Genomic DNA, 20,310 nt, shown 5'->3' on the forward strand with positions numbered 1-20,310 from the left:
TCCCCCTCGTGTGAACCTTCCCCTTCCCGCTTCCTTCTGGCTTTCGTCCTGTGCCCCTGAGTGGTGGCTTTGATATTCTGGCTGGGACTTGCAGCTGTTGCTGGCAGGAAGGGCGGTCGAAAGGGCCACCTGCCCACCTGTACTGCAAGCCTCTCTTTTTATAGCTTCCTCTTTGGTGTTGGTTCCATTCAGAATGATTATTGCAGATTTGTGCCATCTGCTTCATTTGGGGGAGGAAACTTTTATCACCCAAAATGTTTTTGGGTTCCTGTTATAGACAGGCTTTGTCTGGGATGTTACCAGACATTTCTCATTCATTTGGGGGGAAAAAAAGATTTTTTTTTCTTCTTCTTGGAACCGGTACACCATGGGGAAAGGTTTTAGAGCGTTGCTGTATGTCACTAGTACACGGTACCAGGGTGCCCTCTACTGTTCATCTATAAAATTGTCATTTCTTTTTCTCTTTTCCTTTTGGTTTTGGCGGCACACCCAGCAGTGGCTCAGGGCTCAGTGTTCAGGAGGGACCGGTCTTCTGAAGCCGCAGACCTGGGGTGCCATTGCTTCTGAAGCCAACTAGCCGCGGAGAGAACTCACAGGGACCCCCTGACCGAATGTATGGGGACCCCATTGTCTCAGGGTTAAACCCACACCTTTGGCTGGGGAGAGTCTGACTCAAAGGGTGGGAACGAATGCTTTGCAGGTGGGAATCTCAGGTTAGACCGCTGGCCCCTATAGTTCCCCAAACAAAACGTCAGTAAGTGATAAACCAAACGTCAGTAAGAAATAAACCAACACCTTCCTGTACTCTGCCACAGCTTCTCGTGCGTGCTTTATAGTGCAGCCATAACAACCAATTCAAAAGGACTTGGGGTGTAGGCAGAAACCTGACCGTGAGACCTGAGCAAAGGAGAAAAGATAAACTAGAGTGATGGCGCCACCTGCTGGAAAACTCGAGAGTTTTCCCGTAGCCAGGTTGGTTGATGTAAAAGACGGAAAAGTTCTTATCCTGCCACAAGAGGGAGCAAGAGAGCAGAGCAGGTGTACTAACAGGAAAAACAGTCATTCGAACAACAGCGCTGTCAAGCACTCTTACGTAGAAACAATTAGCAAAAAGATCTAAAAAATATTTCAGCCACACCTGGCAGTGCTCAGGGCTTATTCCTGGCTCTGTGCTCAGGGATCATTCGCAGCAGTGCACAGGGAACCATGTATGGTTCAGGGACCAAACCTGAGTCAACCATGTGCAAGGCAAGTGCCCTCCCTATCAATGGTATTTCTCTCTGGCCCCCAACGAGGAAAATTTAAAGAGACACTTGCTATTTCAAGTGAAAAGGCAGCAACACTAAACTATCAGAAACAGGCAAAATCAATGAGATATGCCATCAAAAAATTAATTTACAAATTTTCCAAGCTCTATGGAATTTTGTGATCTAACTGATAAAAATACAAAACAGTTATTTTAAAGAAACATAATGAGCTATAAAAAATCAGAATAGTGGGTTGGAGAGAAAGTACAGTGGGTAGGGCACTTGATTTGCATGCAGGCAGCCTGGGTTTGTTCCCCAGTATCACATGGTCCCCTGAACACCTTCAGGAATGATTCCTGAGCACAGAGCTAGGAGAAACCCCTAAAGCATCATTGGGTGTGGCCCCAAAACAAACAAACGGATCATCAAAAACCAAACATCGTTAACATTTTTTTTCCTAGGAACTGGAACTGAAGATTTTGTCTACAGATATGAGCATACATGGGGTGGGGTGAGGGCATCTTTGGGACACAGGTGAAAGGACACGAGCTCTCTGATGGGTGTGGTGCGGGAATGAGGCATGCATGAAAGATGTGAGTAACAGTACTGTAAACTCTTCACTGTAATAAAAATGGTTCAAAATAAATGAATTTTTCCCTAAACATGCAGAACCTGAAAAAGCATGAGATTCTAGAGCTGGAAAGTTCAATGGATAAAATGAAAGGCCTTCCCACCGCCGAGATGTGATCCTGGGGGCCGCACGCATGTGCCGCCTCTCCGCAGCTGTACAAGCGTGAATCCAGACCCAGCAAAACCTCTTTCGGTGTGAGCAACTCCTCGCAGAATGTCTCCAGCCTGAGAACCAAGCCTCGGCCCCGTGCCCGCCCAGGAGGGGAAAGGTTATCTCTCTCTCTCGCCTCTTTCTCTCCGGGGATGAAGGGCGCGGTGGCCGCCATATTAAGACGACCACAGATTGGGTTTTCAAGCCTGCAATTATCTAATATCTGGAAGAAATCTCCCTGGACTTCTTGTTAAAGTACAGAAATTCAAAACCGTGCGGCCGCTACAGAAATCTCCCTGGACTTCTTGTTAAAGTACAGAAATTCAAAACCGCTACAGCGGCCGCGCGACTTTATTTGTCTTCACAGTAGGTCTGAATCTAGTGGGGTACTCCTAACAACAATATTGGGGTTTGTGTTGAAATATTGAATGTAACCAAAGTAAACAGAATGTAAAATGAAACTTATCAGTTACAAGGTAGGGGGTGGGGGGACGGGATGGGAGGTGTACTGTGTGGGTTTTCTTTTTTTTTTTTGGTGGTGGTATATGGGCACTGGTGATGGGATGGTTGTTTCAGCATTGTATAACTGAGACCTAAGCCCGAAAGCATTGTAATCTTCCACACGGTGATTTAATAAAATAAAATAATAAAAAAAAAAGTTAAAAAAAAAATGAAAGGCCTGACCTGGGTTGGATCCCAGCATCCCATGCAAAAACTACTTATTTACTTTTAATTATTAAGATCTGAATTTTATGTTATCATGCATCACTGTCACTGTATCACTGTCATCTGGTTGTTCCTCAATTTATTCGAGCAGGCACCAGTAATGTCTCTATCACACTCAGCCCCGATATTTTAGCAGCCTCTCCTTACTCGCCTTTCCCAATGAATGGAAGCTCTTTCAGGGTCAGGGGAATGAGACCTATTGTTACTGTTTTTGGCATATCAAATACACCACGGGGAGCTTGCCAGGCTCTGCTATGTTACTGTATTTTAGATATGAATACACCACGGGGAGCTTGCCAGGCTCTCCCAATCTCCCAATAGACTCTTGGTAGCTTGTCAGGTTCTCCAAGAGGGAGAACTAGGCTATTAGATGTCACATGGCATTGTGCATCCCCTCCGAGGGGCCCCGGTGAAGACATCCAGGGCCCTGGGGACAAGAGACTACATTGCTCTCTTCCGGGAGCTTGGTTTTATAGTCTCTGGATGTTGGCTGTTGATGGGATTACACGGTGCGGGGTGGGGGGCAGTCTCTGGGTGTGACTGCCTAGCTACTGGAAAATGGGGGATCTGGGTGGAAGAGGGCCCAATCCCCATCCGAGCAGCCTTGGAGATCTCAGCCCCAGGTCCTGCACACCTGGGTTCCTCTGCCGGCTCCCCCATGTGTGAGGCTCGTCCGAATGTGTGGAGAGTGGCCCTGAGCATGGACGTGGCTGGGTTCCGGAGGTCCTCATCATGCATCATGACTTCAATAAAAGTGGCAAACCTGAAAAATGGCAAATAATCATGTCCAAAAGAATAAAAAATTGGGGTGAAAGAGTGAAACTGTTATAGACCATCAAAGTTGTGTGAGATGTCGAATAAAAAGGCATCATAGCTATCACAAAGTAAAAACCTATTAAAATGTCCTAAAGATAACATGGGGAAAGAAGTATACCACCAGGGGAAACTACCAATGCACAGAGATAGGCACAAACACCAGGCATTAGGAAGTCCTCACTTATCACTGATAATTCTAAGTGTAAATGGTCTGAATTCACTAGTCCCAAGGAATGGAGTACTGGATGGAGTCCAACTAAATGCTGCCTGTAAGAGACTCACTGGTTTTAAAGACATACCAGCTCAAAGTGAAGGAAGAAGATATTCCGAGCAGGTGAAAGCACTTAAGAAAGTGGGGTGAGATCTGACGAGTATGTGTTTTAAGCCAAATACAGTAATGAAGACAAAGATGGGCACTGTATAATTGATACAGAATCAATCCTGAAGATTTAACAATTATGAGCATGTAATATTTTGAAGCACTTAATATGTTTATATTAAGCAAATATAAAAAAATTGAAGGGAGAGCTAAGCAGCAATATAACAGTAGGGATTTCAGAGAACAGGGAGGGCCCACTCTTAGGGGGTGCCAGGAACTGAACCCAGGGTCTCACACATTCAGCTCATGTATGAGTACATCCACTTGTGGACACCCTGTGCTCGAAGGGCTGGAAGTAATGCTACACCTTAATGTGAGAGCCCTGGGTTAGATTAGATCCCTGCCACTACATGTTCTCAAATATCACCAGGAGGAAACCTGGAGCACCAAAACAGGAGTAGGAGTGGGTCCTAAGCATTACCACATATGAACCAAAAAATTAAAATATGTCTGTATTCAGACATGTCTATATCTATATCCCTGTCTTGATAGAGGATATACACCATTTGATTAACAAAACTAAATCCAACTTTTCCAAAAAAATGAGTAGAGGAGGTGAACAATTTCCCAAGTCAAACATCCGGTGCATGCCAGTAAGTACCAAGTGGTCAGTGTGTATGTCAAGAGATGCCCAACATCAGCGTTGCTAGGACAGCACCAGTCCAAACTTCACTACAGCATCTCTCAAGCGATTTAGAGTTCTTGGCACCAAAAAGATATGAGACAAATGCTGACAAGGATGAGGGAAGTGGAAGCCCTAGGGCACTCTTGACAGGAAAGTAGGTGGTTTCAGCCCCTACAGAAAACAAATGGAAATGCCACATAAAATTTAACCAGAACTCACATGAACAAACAATTCTACCTCTGAGAGTCAGAAGAAACGGAGAGGATTTTTAAAAAAAGATATATACACTCCCATGTTTATTACATCACATTTATTACATCACATTATCCAGCTCTGAAATGAGACTAGAATCTTGCCTTAAAACAAGACAGAAATGACTTGGGGGTATTATCTAAGTAAAAGAAGTCAAGCCAAGAAAAAGTTACCATAGATCTCACTTATATTTGGGATCTAAAAAGAAATGTATTATTAGCTTCAAAGTTGCTAAATTCTAAAGAGAAATTGTGACTATGAGACATGATGAAGTTAAACTGGTCTTTTCTGCCACCGCGAGAGCTCGACCCCGGAGGCAACTGAACTCCTTTGGACACGAGCAGCGCTCCCAAAATGCCTCCAAACTGTGTGATCGTAGCTACTGGCCCATGCGCTGCCAGCGGGGCACGGTTCTTCTCTCCAGGCTTCTCCATCATATGAGCACCACGAAAGGGAAGTAAAAGATTGCAGTGATGCAATTACCAAAAGAATTTTCCCTGGACTTCATATGGAAATCCTAAACCGCGTGGCTGCGACCTAGTATCTCAGGTTCCTTTTTAGCAGATCTTACTGTGGGGGGAAACTCCAAATAATCGTACCGTGTTTTTTTTTTATTAGTTTATTTTTAATTAGAGAGTCATCGTGAGGGTACAGTTACAGATCCATACATCTTTGTGCTCATGTTTCCCCCATACAAAGTTCGATAACCCATCCCTTCACCAGTGCCCATTCTCCACCACCCGTAAACCCAACATCCCTCCCCCCCTCCCCAGTCCCGTCTCCCCCCACCCCACCCTGCCACTATGGCAGGGAATTCCCTTTTGTTCTCTCTCTCTGATTAGGTGGTGTGGTTTGCAATAAAGGTGTTGAGTGGCCATTGTGTTCAGTCTCTAGTCTGTATTCGGCCCACATCACTCTTCCTCCACATGACCTCCAACCACATTTTACTTGGTGGTCCCTTCCCTGAGTTACCCAGAATGAGAGACCAGCCTCCAAGCCATGGAAACAATCTCCTGCGTACCGTGTTTTTTGTTGAAATATTGAAGGTAATCAAAGTATCAGCTATTTGTTTAGGCTGTGAAGTAAGCCAAAGCCCCACACCAGCCGAGGTGAGGAAATATCCTTCTTTCTTGGTTCTTTTCCCTTTTCTGGGAGAAACGCGATGTGGTGTCCACCATATTATGAAGTCTATTAAGCAGGCATGAACTTAGAGGCGCGGGAATGGGAGGGGTAAAAACAAAACAAAACTATATACTTTGAACAGTGGGACACTTGGGAAGTCTCGGGCCAGTACCAGCGCATGCTCCGCCGAGACTCGACCCGGGTGGCCACACTTTGAGTGGCCGAGATGTTGCTGATCAACCAGAATCCGGAGCCTAACTAGACTACTTCCGGTCCCAGAAACTACTTGTAACCATGTCCTAGACTGAACTAAGCTATAGCCCCACGCCGGCAGAGGGCTGGAAATATCCTTTTTTCTCGTAGGGCGGCGTGGTGTCAGCCATAAGATGAGGACTATTCATTAAGCACACACGAACTTGGTGGCGCGGGAAGGAGTGGGGAAAAACTCTATGTACTTGAAACAACAGGACTTCATATCTCTCCAGTTTCAGCAATGGAAAACTAATTATCAAATGCTGCATGGGCAGTAGGGCTATCTTTCTTGGGGGAAAACTCCAACAATAGTGAATGTTGTGTTGAAATATGGAATGTAATCAAGGTAAAGTGAAAATGAAGTGAAATTTATCAACTAAGCAGGCAGGGATGGGGGTGGGGGGCGGGGGATGGGAGGTATACTGGGGTCTTTGGTGGTGGAATATGGGCACAGGTGAAGGGATGGGTGTTTGAGCATTATATAACTGAGACATGAACCTGAGAACTTTGTAACTTTCCACATGGTGATTCAATAAAAAATAAATTAAAAAAAGTTAAACTGGTAATCTTATTGAAATAAAAAATCAATATGTTATGCATTTAAACTTACATGTCAATTCTGCTCTAGTTTTATAAAATCAGCATTATATGTGTAAAGTGTAATTAAAGGATAAGAACTCTTAAGTATTGCCCAGGTTAAGAAATAAAATAATTTCAAGATCTAAGACCTCCCAATGATCTAAGTTTGAATTAATAATATCCATGCCTGGGCCAGAGAGTACAGCAGCTGGGGCATTGTCTTGCATATGGCTGACCTAGGTTTGATCCCCAGCACCCCATACTGTCCCTTGAGGTGCCAGGAGTGATTACTGAGTACAGAGTCAGGAGTAAGTTCTGAGCATTTCTGGGTATGATCCCAAAATCAAACCAATAATAATAATAATAATAATAATAATAATAATAATAATAACAATATCTGCTTTAATTCTTACCATCAAAGCATACTTATTTAATTTAGGCTCATTTGGATTCATATAAATGGATCTTTCCAAAACTATGGCATCTGTAAGGTCTTTCTATATTTATACATTGGCTATGTATTTATTTTGATGTTCTACTATATCTCTGCTGCTCCCAGCTTAGGTCTTTACAAAGTTTCTATGCATAGTCCAACATAAACTATGGGATAAGACTGCTGTGTTACTGGTCAATTCACAGCCATCTGTATTAGATGTCAAACTGTTTGCAAAAGTGGTGGTAAAATGTGCTCCCCACAGGAGTTCCAGCTGTCCTGTGATGCCCACATCTGGGTAACACATCTAAAAGTTTGGGTACTTCTTACTGCTTGCCAATCTGGTAGGTATATGATGGTCTCATTCTACTTTTGCTTTGATTACTAATGCAGAGTGCCATCTTTACATATGTGTTTAGACTATTTCTTTAGTTAAGACAGCCACTGTATCCCTGTTGCCCCAGCCTAATTATCGAAACAAACTGCTTCATTCTCTAGCAGATTTCAGCTGGCACAGGAAGTCCCACACACCATACTCTTAATCGAGTTCCTCTGCCAATGTGGCAGTTTGCTCTTGTTCTTTTAGCCTTAGGTTGTTTCTACAACAAACCCAGCCATGTTAACACAACTGCAATCATGTTTTCTAAAGTGCAATAAAATTTATCATGCGGAGAGGTTAGTCAAAAGGAGAGGGGCCCACATAGAATTTACTCTCCTATGTGGGACAGAAAAAGAATAACACAAGTTCAAAGGCAACAGAAACTAGAGCACTGATCCTTTAGTGGAAAGCCCACCATGACAGGTGGGCTGGGGAAGGGGGGAAATGGGGCTGGGGTGAATAGGGAGGTACTGGGACAATGACAGAAGGAAGCAGACACATTTGAGTAGAGTGTGGTGCTAGAATTTTGGATGCATGATCCCTGCCATTAACAGTATTGTAAATCATGGTACCTAAAATAATTTTTTTTAAATATTGGATTTGATTTAAAAAAAATGAGGATGTTACTCATGTGTTCAGGTGGTCTCGAGGGAAGAAGAAAAATGTGGGTTGAGTGAGAGGATGGAGTAAAAAGTAAACAAGAAAAAACAGCATGGCTCGTTAACTGTGCTTACTCAGCCTGACTCAGGCTGACCGGTCCCCAAACAATGTGAAGCGAAGCCTTCCCGACGCTACAGGCAGATGGACTTGAGCAATATAATCCTGTAGTTAAAGTGGAAGAATTTGTTCACTTATTCCTCAGAAATGACTCAGGTCACAGTCATTAGAAAGCTGGTGACAGGGTTTACTGAGACTAGCTCCCTTCCTTCCTGGAGGCAATAATCCTCTTAAGCACTGACATGTGGGGCCGGGGAAACAAGCGCAGAAAAGGGACTTGCCTTGCCCAGCTCGATCCCAAGCACCCCATATGGTCCCCCAGATTTCATCTTTTTTTTTTTTTTTTTTTTTTGCTTTTTGGGTCACACCTGGCAACGCACAGGGGTTACTCCTGGCTCTGTACTCAGGAATTACCCCTGGCCGTGCTCAGGGGACCATATGGGATGCTGGGATTTGAACCCGGGTCGGCCGCGTGCAAGGCAAACGCCCTACCCGCTGTGCTATCTCTCCAGCCCCCAGATTTCATCTTCAGCGATCCATGAGCACAGAGCCAGGAATAAACCCTGAGCATCGGTGACTGTAGCCCCACATCAACAAGAACTGACACGACACTTGTGACCAACTCTTGGAACTGCCTTTTCTTCCCTTGAGATATGTTTGCTTTATAAAGTTCTAATCTCTTTCCGCAAAGGAACCCCACCTTCCCCCCCTGAGCTATGTATCCAAAACAGCAGAAGCCCATCTGGGCCGGGTGCCTTCTAAAGTCGTCAGGAAGGGAGGGGCAGAGTGCTCCCCCCCCCTCCCCGGAAGCCCTGGCAGTTACCACCAGCGCCTATTTTCTCCCTAACGAAAGCTAATGGAGCTGTGGGCATGCATTCGCGCTGGGAGCCAAGTGCCAAGTCATTATCTTGCTCAACAGTCTGCTGCCCTGGTTTCAAATTCTAACTCCCGGGACATTGTAAGAACATCCCATTTTTAATCAACTGAACACAAATTCTCTCTTCACCGTTTTGACCAATGCTAACTTCTCCTACTTAAAACCTTCCTCGTAGCTATTCTTCTAAACTGACCAGACATCAAATGAAAAGGGAATAAAAAAAAAATTGCCACCTTTGGAATGAAAGAAATCGGAAGAGGGGCGGGAGTTTGAGTTCTGTCACGAGAATTGTAAGGACTGTGATTAATCATAATCAGAGCTCCTAGGAGTAAGAGGATCGGAGACCCACGGGTGTGTTCTGAAGCCACAAGGCTGGACCGGGCCGATGTGGCAGCCCTGGGCCACATGTGGTTAATTCCATTTTATGACATCAAACTTCAAGTTCGGCTGCTCAGCCTCACTAGCAATATAATTCAAGGGCTCAGAAGCCACACGTGGCTGGTGTGTTTCCGTGTGGGTTCCCACAGCCGCCCAAAGGTGCTGCTTCTTTAATGACAGATGGCAGGACTCCCTCCCTCCCACCCAAAGAGTTTGGGGGCTCCTCCATTTGCTCACCCCACACCTGGCCTGTACTGTTTCTGGGAGCTGAGGGGCCTCTAGTTTGTCTCCAACAGCCCGTTCCTGCAGGAATCCGGGCAGTGATTTTTCCAGAGCAAGGTGACAAGAAAACCCATTGCTGGGGAGTTTGCTTGCCTGCAGTCCCCGGGTCACTCAGCTCTCTTCCGTCCCCAGCCTCACAGGACACCTACACACTGCTGCTTCCAGGTGAGCCTGGGGACATTCCTCCACGCCCCATTTGCCTCTTTCATGTTTCCCTCCTTTGTTTCTCCTTGGCAAACACCTTTCCCCCACCTTCCCCTTGGCTGCTGGATTAGCGCTGCTGCGTTTATGTACTTAACTGAGTCGAAAGAAAAACTGCCATTTCTGAAGAAAGGAGGGAGGCAGTCAACGTACAGGGTAGAACAAGATTAGGCAGGATCAAAAGGCAAGTGCAGGATGCCTCTCACAAAGCCAGCTCAATTACAGCCCTCATTGTTCACTCTGCTGGAATTTACTGGCTGTCAGCACACTGTGGGTGTAGAGTAAGTCCTATGGGAGGGTGCTGGCCTTCATTCTTCCGGGCTGTTACCCCATCACTCCCCCCGCCTCCCGGCAAAGCTCCATGTCATCTTGAAAACATAAGAAGGAACGGGGCCCACTGATGAATTATTTCACTTGGATGCAAGTACTGAACCATCCTTTCCATTCACAAATTTTGAAATATGTAAACATGTTACACATAAAACCAAGAGCAAAAAGCAACAAGTACATGGAATGATCAGTTCTTAGTCACTATGTCCAAGCCTGTAGCGTGTGTGTGTGTGTATGTGTGTGTGTGTGTGTGTGTGTGTAGAGCAGGAAGAGAAGAGGAAAGGAGGGGCAGAGAGAGGGGAGAGGAAGAGAAAATGCTGTCATCTCACTAACAGCATTTTTTTGTTTTCCTAACATTGATGAGGAACAAAGCCCCCCCCCACATGTTGAGTAATAGTCATGTTTGAGGCCTTCTTTGGTTAGGTTTCACTTAATGTCACTATTTGCAAGCATCTATGGATTTTTAAAATGTACCGTATTTTAAGAACTGGCTCATGTGATTACAAATTCACAGAGGGGTTGGCAATTCGTGGCTGCGATACGTGCCAGGCAGGTGGGCTGGAACGTCTGGCGATGTTGGTTGTGGAGTGCTGGAGTGCTGTGTCAGAACTTCTTCCTCTTCAGGGGACCCGGGCGTTTTAGGGAAGGCTTGCTTTCTACTGGCACGGTGGGGTCTCCTCCTTGTGTCCCCACCAAGTCTATTCATTTATGTGTTCCTCTCATCTGAAAAATACCTTAGCAGCAACATGGGTATTGGATCAAACAACTGGGCACTGTAGCCTAGTCAAGTTGACATAAAAATCAGCCATCACAGTCATACACTTGCCCTCCATGCAATGCTAGTAATTAATCCTGGTTCAAATCCCAGTACCACCAGTGGTCTCCCAGCAACTCCCAGAAGTGACCACAGAGCCAAGCATAAACCCTAGGCATCTCAAGATGTGGCCCAGTCCTCTGTCCCACACCCAAACTAGCCATCTGCAAGGTCTTCTGTAACAAAGTACCCTGGGCCTGGTGATTTAAACCACGAATGTTATTTTCCACAGTTTGGGAAGTTGGAGATCCTAGATCAAGGTGAAAGCAAACAGGGTGGTTCATTTGTCCCGAGGCCTCTCCTTGACTTGGATGGTGACCTCTAGTGTCCCTGCTTAAGTGCTGATTCCTTAGCTCTCTGATGTTCTGGGACATAACAGTAAATGTGTTTTGTTTTTTAAAAATATTTCTCTTTTAGTTCTTTGTCAAAAACAGTAACAACAAGTCTCACAATGGAGATGTTACTGGCGCCCGCTCGAGCAAATCGATGAACAATGGGAGGACAGTGCTACAGTGCTAGTTCTTTGTCTACACGAAGGAATGTAACAGAAGTTTGCAGCTGCTGCTTTACTGCAGTGACTGATGTTCTCAAAGGTTGTAGAGGTAGTCTTTTTTTTTTTTTAATTTTATTGAATCACCATGTGGAGGGTTACATAGTTCTCAGGATTATGTCGGTTATACAATTCTCAAACACCCTTCCCTTCACCAGTGCCCATCTTCCATCACCAACCCCCCCAGTATATCTGCCGCCCCCTCCCACCTCCCCAGTCCCCACCCTTGTACATGATAAGTTTCACTTCATTTATGCCTTATCTCGATTACATTCCATGTTTCAACACACAACTCACTACCGTTGTTGGGGTTTCCCCCCAAAAAGGAGAGCAGTCCTATTGCCAAGGAGGCATTTGATAGTTCTCCACTGCTAAGAATATAGAGATATTAAGTCCCGCTGTTTGTTACATAACTTTTCTTTTTCCCCCTTGCCCCGCGCCACCGAGTTCATGCCTGTTTAGTAATCGCCACGCTGCCTGACAAGGGAAAAAAAAACGAAAAGGATGGTTATTTCACGTCATCGGCAGGCGTGGGGCTCTGGCTTAGTTGATAGACTAGTAGAGTGTCTGCAAGCAGTTTCTGGAACCGAAGGGCTTGCGCTGGTATCGGCTCCGGCTCGAGATTCCACCAGCGTCCCACTGTTCCATGTACATAATTTTTCCCCTTATATCCCATTCCCACGCCACCAGGTCTGTTTGCTTAATGGACATCACACTGTAGTTGACGACACGCCGCGTTTCTTCCCGAGAAAGAAGAAAATTTCTTCTCAGCTGGCGTGGGGATATAGCTTAGTTCAGTCTAGAGAGATGGCTACAGTTTTGATTGCCTTCAATATTTCAGCAACAGACTTACTATTCTTGTTAGGATCTCCCACAAAAGTCCGACCCATTAAAAAGGGACATATTACATATTGCTGATGCTAAGATGACATTAGGTCGCGCGGCCACGGCCGCGGGGTTATGGGTTTCTGTATAAAGTCCAGGGAAAGTACAACCAGAAATAACATCACTACAAACTTTTACCCTTTTATGGTGCTCATAAGATGGAGAAGCCTAGAGAGAGGCTCGGCGTCTCCATTTTGCGCTCAGGAAAACCGCGAATCCTGCGCTGTGCTCAGGAGGGAGGAGTGGAGAGAGAGAGAGGTTAAAAGAATTGGGGGATGCCCGGTTCCCACTGTTTCAGCGCACCGTGGGGTCTCTGGTCCCATGCCGGAATTAGTTCAGTGGGCTGTTTGGAGTCCAAGGGCGCTTCCTTGGGCTCTTCCATCAGGCTCGCTCCACAGCAGGGTCCAAAGGCTGTAGAGGTAGTCTTTTGATCAGAGTCTGCGTGCATATTTTTCCAACAGATTTTTATGCTGACTTGTTTTCTTTTAGGTTTGTTTTTAAATTGAAGTATAATTGCCACTGCCTATGAGTTTCATATAGGTAATGTGTATATACTGAAGTGACTGTCATTTGTATGTGCTGCAAAATAATCTCAGGAAATATGGTTAACATCTATCTTCTATGCTGGATCCTTCCCTATAAGTTTTCCCTCACATCTCCATTAACCATGCCTCTATGCGACATTCTCAGGATTATTTTTGTAAGTGGTAATTTATACCTTGACTCTAATCTATGCCCCCATCTCTACTTTGGCAAAGACCAGTCTGTATCTATCAACTTGATTTCAAATGGTTTCTTTTAAAGCAAATATGCATTTTTAAGGAGCTCTCAGTCATATCACTTAATTACATTTTTAAATTATTTTTTTGGGCCACACCTGGTAATTCTCAGGGGTTACTCCTGGTTCTGTACTCAAGAATTACTTCTGGTGGTGCTTGGGGTCCATATGGGATGCCGGGGACTGAACCTGGTCAGCCACATGCTAGGCAAGTGTCCTACCCAATGTACTATCTCTCTGGCCCCTGAAAGAATTATTTTATCAAACTATTAGTCCTGATTGCTTATTTACCATCTTTTTTTTTTACAGTTACAGATTTATACACTTTTGTGCTTATACTTCCCTCAACTTATTTACCATCTTTTGAATGAACTTGTCACTGCTTCCTAGCAGCTCAGAATTTCAGAATTAAAGCTATGTGTGTACAGGATCCCTTATACCCAGCCTCAAGTTCCAGTGGTAACCATCCCCCCCAAGGGTCCCCCTGCCCTCCTCCCGTCACTTTCTCCTTTCTCCGTGGGTAGCCACGACTCTCTCAAATTCTAGGAGTTAGCTTTGCTGTTTTGATGATTTATTTCCTTTATTTATATTCCACAGTTGAGTGAAACCATTCTGGATTGTTTTTCACTTCCTTTTATATTTCACTGAGTATATTTTGCCTCAAGTTCCATTCACTTTGTCCCCAAAATGCATGATTTTGTCTCTCAAACACCTCTTTAAAGACAGTACAGATAAATGTTATGTATTGTCTTCCTCGGTAGGATTTATTTTATGGTGCCCCATGCCCTGGGGGTTATCCACTCTGGTGCAGGAGACAAGGCTTCTGTCTTATGGGGAATGTTCCAATGTTCAAATATGCTCCACAATTCCATGACTCATCCGGCTATCAGTGGACAGTGAGGGTTGTTTCCATTATGTGGCTACTCTAAATTATTTTGCAATGAGCAGAGAAGTGCATATACATTTGAGCTACTGTTTGTTTTCTCAGGATAAACACCTAGATGTGGCAACCCCACACTATGTGGTAGTTGGACTATTTTTAACTTTTCACAAAACCCATTTTCCATACCTGTTTCCGTCTGCATTCCTACAGAGTCAGTGAGGCTCTTTCTGGCTTGTTCTCATCACTTGCTTTTTTTATATGTCATTCGAACAGGTAAGAGGTGATATCCCATGGTGGGTTGATGTGCATTTCTGGATGTTGAGTATTTTTTCTTATACCTTTTAATTTGTATATCTTTATGGGGGGATGTGTATTCTTATCTTCTAGTCCTTTCTTTTTGTGTGGGTGGGAGGGGAACACCTAAAGATGCTCAGGGGTAAATCCTGGCTCTGTCCTCAAAAAAAAAAAAACTCCTGTTGGTGCTCAGGGATCCGTATGGGATGCTGGGAATTGAACCCACGGGTTGGCCATGTTTAAGGCAAGTGATGGACCACTGTGAAATATTTCTGCTCATTTCTCAGACTTTATTTTTACTGTTATATTGTGTAGTTTTTTTCTCATTGGTTTGTATTAACCCTTTATCAGATAAATTATTTGCAAATGCTTCCCCATCCCCATTTTAGTTTTATCAATTTTCCTATTCAATGAAGAAGTTTTAAACTTAATGCAGAGCTATTCATTTTTAAAATTTGTCTTTTTAATTAGAAAAAGGTCACTACAGGCATTTAGAAAACATGTGAAAGTACGAAGGAGTTACTAAAAATCGGCAATTTCACCACAGATTTAGAAAATCACTTGCTAGATCAGTATATTTAAGTATTTTTTTACAATGCACACATGGACATTTTCAGTAAAATTAGGGACACAATCTTCTCTCATACATTACATTGTGAAAAATATTTTCCCATTTTTTCTTTTTGGATCTAAATGGCTATACAATTCATTTATCTATTTTCATGCATATATATCTTTTCACAAGCTTTAGTGGTCAATATACTCTGTCTTATGCAAGATCCAGAGGTGCACTGATAAAAGTCATGAGTCTGGCTTTGATAAGCTTTTCCCATTTAACAGCATGCAGGAGTATTTACCTAACTGAAAGGGAGCTGACTTCACTAGAAGGCATTTTTGCCTTAGTGCTGAAACGGCAATGACAGCTGGCTCTCCATTCAAGAGCCACCTTGAACCATGAAGTAACTCTGAACACAGGAAACTGGGTCCCTCAACAAACTATGCAGATAGTTCAGGGTCCTTGACTGCACATCAGCACTTCTACTGTGGGAAATAAGATCACTGTATCACTGTCATCCCGTTGCTCATTGATTTGCTCGAGCGGGCACCAGTAATGTCTCCATTGTGAGACTTGTTGTTACTGTTTTTGGCATATTGAATATGCCATGGGGAGCTTGCCAGGCTCTGCCGTATGAGCGGGATACTCTTGGTAGCTTGCCGGGCTCTCCGAGAGGGGCGGAGGAATCAAACCTGGGTGGGCCGAGTGCAAGGCAAACGCCCTACCCACTGTGCTATCGCTCCAGCCCGAGAAATAAGATAAATGTCCTATTTGTTTAAGCCAGTTAGTATGAATTGTTATTTACAGAAAATTCATTTCTGAGTTGGTGAATGTTGTATAGACCTTTTGAATTTTCTGTTTTTGGGGCCACACCTAGTGTGTTCAGGGGTTTACTCCTGGCTTTGTGCTCCAGACTGATTCCCTTTTTTTAAAAAAATTTTATTGAATCACTGTGAGAGTTACAAGCTTTCATGTTTGGGTTACAATCACACAATGATCAAGCACCCATCCCTCCACCAGTGCACATTCCACACCACCAATATCCTGGATATAGTCCCCCTTTCCCACCCTCCCCTTGCCTCCATGGCAGACAAAATACCCCATACTCTCTCTCTACTTTTGGGCATTATGGCTTGCAACACAGACACTGAGAGGTCATCATGTTTGGTCCATTATCTACTTTTGGCACGCATCTCCCATCCTGATTCATTTTCTTAGTGATCCCTTCTCTATTACATCTGCCTTCTCCCCTCCGCTCATGAAGCAGTCTTCCAGCTATGGGGCAATCCTCCTGGTCCTTGTATCTACTGTCCGTGGGTGTCAGCCTCATGTGATGTTATTCTATACTCCACAAATGAGTGCAGTCCTTCTCTGTCCCTCTCTTTTCTGACTCATTTCACTTAGCACGAGACTCCCCATGTCTATTCATTTATAAGCAAATTTCATGACTTCACCTCTCCTAACAGCTGCATAGTATTCCATTGTGTAGATGTATCAAAGTTTCTTTAACCAGTCATCTGTTCTAGGGCACTTGGGTTGTTTCCAAATTTGGGTATTGTGAACAGTGTTGCAATGAACATATAGGTACAGATGTTATTTCTACTGTGCTTTTTTGTATCCTCGGGATATATTCCCAGAAGTGGTATTGCGGGGTTATATGGAAGCTCAATTTCTAATTTTTGAAGAACTGTCCATATTGTTTTCCAGAAAAGCTGGATCAATCAGCATTCCCACAACAGTGAAAGCGCATCCCTTTTTCCCCACATCCACGCCAGCACTGGTTGCTTTTGTTCTTTTGAATGTGTGCCACAGACTGATTCTTGTTGGTGCTCAGGGGACCATATGCAGTGCTAGGAATTGACTGGGGCTGGTTGTGTGGAAGACAAATGACTTAACTTCTGCACCCTCTTCAGGCTCCCTTCCTCTTTAATATATTAATGATGCCTCACAATTATGGGGGGACCTCTAAAGAGGTTCTCAGAGGACCTGGAGGCCACTCCCAGCAATAGTCAGTCAAAGTTGTTCAGGCCCTGCATTGCTGGGGACCCATAGGACTTGGTGATGCCTGTGGGCCTCCAAGGTTGTATGTATACATAGTTGGCAGTTCTTTGGGGATCGTATGGTGTTGGGATTTGAACCCAAGCCATAGCCCTGTACCAGCTCCCTAGTTTCATGTCTCACAAAATTTTATCCATTCACTTATTGATGGACACCTAAGTTATCTCTAGTTTCTCACTATCATACAGGAGTATAAAAGAAAAGTTCTATCTCAGTAATATATATGTATCCTTCCCCGTTCACAGGACTTGATTCTACCTAAGAGTGAAATCTTCCCACTTGCATCAACAAAAATGAGGACTATTTGAGATGGGCATTATTATGCCAAGTGAAAGAAGTCAGATCAATAGCGCATGCTCTAATATGCCTAAACTTATTTGGTTCGGTTTGGGGGGCCACACCTGAAGGTGATCAGGAGTGATTCGTGGTGGTGCTTGGGGAAACATTTGCAGTGCCAGCGGTTAACTGGGGCGAATTAACATGCAAGGTAAGTGCTTTAATGGCTGTACTCTCTGACTGATAATAGGGGGAAGCTCAAGAACACGGCCTAAAGCAAGGAAAAACAGATGGGGGGGGGTTGCCAGAGGCAGAATGGTAGGGTGGGATGAGAGTAAATGGGGATTAAAAGGCAACAACCTTCAATAATGTGCTGGGGAAGTAGTGTATGCTTTGGCCATTCTGGCTGATACTGTGTATCTGGAAGCTGCTAAGAGTATACCTTTAAAAACCTGCAGATCTGTGGTGACATATGCCAGCTTCCCATGCTATATGCCCGTATTGGCTTCTGCTGTACGTAAAACTAGTATATGTCAATTAAATCTCAATTTTTCTGAAGTTCTACAGCACACGTTCTAGTACAGACCCCTCGAATGTACATGTTAAGATTCTCTTAGCACAGCACAGGTTCGTCTACAGGGTGAAGAGATGTGGAAAAGTGCTTGTGGGCAGCGGTGGCATAGAGATATCATTCCTTAAACCCTGCCAGCTCTGGAGTGGTCAGACTTAGTGACTTTTGCCATCTAAAAGGTGGAACTCCATAAATCGTGTATTTGCACACTATATATACATACATACTATGGAGTATGTACGTGTATGTGGTATATATAAATATACTATATATGCCCTTCATCCTGATCCAGCAACAACTTGTAATTATTATCAATGTGTAATTATTATTAACAGGGATTCTTCACATTTTAACTCACGTATTTATATATGATTGTAACGAATGCAGTAAATTATTTAGATCCTCAAAGCATAGACCTAAAATTAAGTAAATCTGTCTAATTATCTTTGAATTTAAGAGCTATGTTCACCTCTGAGGACTTAGGGAAAAAATGAAGATGTAGGATTATAAAAACTACTTCTGCTTTTGGCAGCAGGCATCCAAGATACGTTAGTAGTGATTTAAACAAATGTAGTGGATGTCAATTTCCAAGAGTTTCCGGGTAGGTAACAAAGGCAGTAGGGTCATTCTTGACCCTATCCAGGATCCCATAATTTTTCTCTGTCATCCTTAGCCTATGAGTGGCTGGTTACTAGTATGCATATTGCCTCACAGCTGCAAGAAGGCTGCTGCAGTGCCAGGCTTCACATCAGCACTCAAGGCAGAAAAGTGGCAGCAGTGCCTACATGAGAAATACAAGAGCTATCACATAAACACCCAGAAGACCCCCCCTTTTTTTCCTTAAGCACCATGGACTACACAGGGCACAATGTTGCTTCATTGTGCATGAAATATTTTATATTATGTGGATGAAATATTTTATATTATTCTACTATTCCACTTGACTTCTACACCTGCTGCCCTAGAGGAATTGCTTATGTTCAATTTGAAGATGTTCGATATGCTGAAGATGCTCTTTATAACCTCAACAGAAAGTGGGTATGTGGCTGGCAGACTGAAATAGTTTGCACAGGGGGATTGCAAAACACCGGGTCAGATAAAATCGAAAGAATGTCAGCCTTGTTCTCCGAGTGATCATAAAAGATCAAGAAGTCCCAGCCAGGGGAGAACTCGAAGCAGAAGCTCTTCGTGGGGAAGAAATTGGAGGCGGTCTGATAGTCTTACAGAGTCTCAGCACACGTCATTTTCCTACAGCCTAAGTCTTGCTCCAAATCGCTTCCAAGGCGGTCTACCTCAGCAAGGCAGTCAAGTACTCCAAGGAGAAATTCTGGTTCTAGAGGGCATTCAAGGTCCAAGTCCTCACAAAAAAAAAGTCCAAGTCAACAGGAAAGTCACAATCAAGGTCACCTCAAAAACAGACTAGCTCAGGAAGGAAATCAAGATGAAACTAGTAATCTGTTCGATGAGAAAGATGAAGGAAGATCCTGGCATAAGAACTCTGAAATACAGATGTTATAAACATTTTTTATGGTAACACCGAATATGATGAATGCTGGGAAATTATTTGAAATTTTCCACTGTCCCACTTCCACCAGGGCAAAAAGGAGAACATTGGTTCATTTTTGCTTTATTAACACCCAGTAATACCTAGGTTTCACTTTTAAATGTTTGAAGCTACAAAGACTGAATTAGACACAAGCTATCCTTTGAATTTTCCAGCTATGTCTCATGCTATAAAAATGCTAAAGATTTCATACATTTATATTTATGGTGGGTGGGGGTGTGGGAGAAATACACATGGAGCTTAAAAATTTGAATCTGTTCTTTAATTGTTTTGCTAGACAAATCTCTTATTGTGTCTATTATTAACTAGCTTCATGGAAGCGTCTTTCCAAAGTCGGAGACACGAACATGCCCTTTGCACTTACACGCTGTGCGGGCAGGATCAGCAAGGCGTGGTGCCTTTCATAACCTGACGGTGAGTCACAGGAGTGCAGAGGATTCAACAGGAAGGCGGGTATCTTGAATATGAACATGACACAGGCGCTAGATTCCACAGAAATTAGACTTCACCATAAAAGTGGCATCTGGTTTTTGGAACTTGCAGAGAGAAAAAAAAATCTGAAGGCACGCTTGGCTGAAAGCCCAGAGGTGCTCAACTCCTAGCCAGTAATTAATGAGTGCGCACAGCAGGCTGCAGGGGAGTGGCTGTCCTCTGCTTCTCAGGACACCTGGGATGAGCCTACAGGTGCGTGAAATGCCCTACCTG

General features: G+C 43.9%; 1 pseudogene; it reads left to right on the top strand.

Moving 5' to 3' along the window:
* The window catches only part of LOC101559401 (serine/arginine-rich splicing factor 12-like), a 77,225-nt pseudogene extending 57,739 nt beyond the window's left edge, over positions 1-19,486 (top strand).
* The last annotated feature ends 824 nt before the right edge of the window (positions 19,487-20,310 follow it).

The sequence above is a fragment of the Sorex araneus genome, chromosome 1 (genome assembly GCF_027595985.1).
Source record: "Sorex araneus isolate mSorAra2 chromosome 1, mSorAra2.pri, whole genome shotgun sequence".
Lineage (NCBI taxonomy): Eukaryota > Metazoa > Chordata > Mammalia > Eulipotyphla > Soricidae > Sorex > Sorex araneus.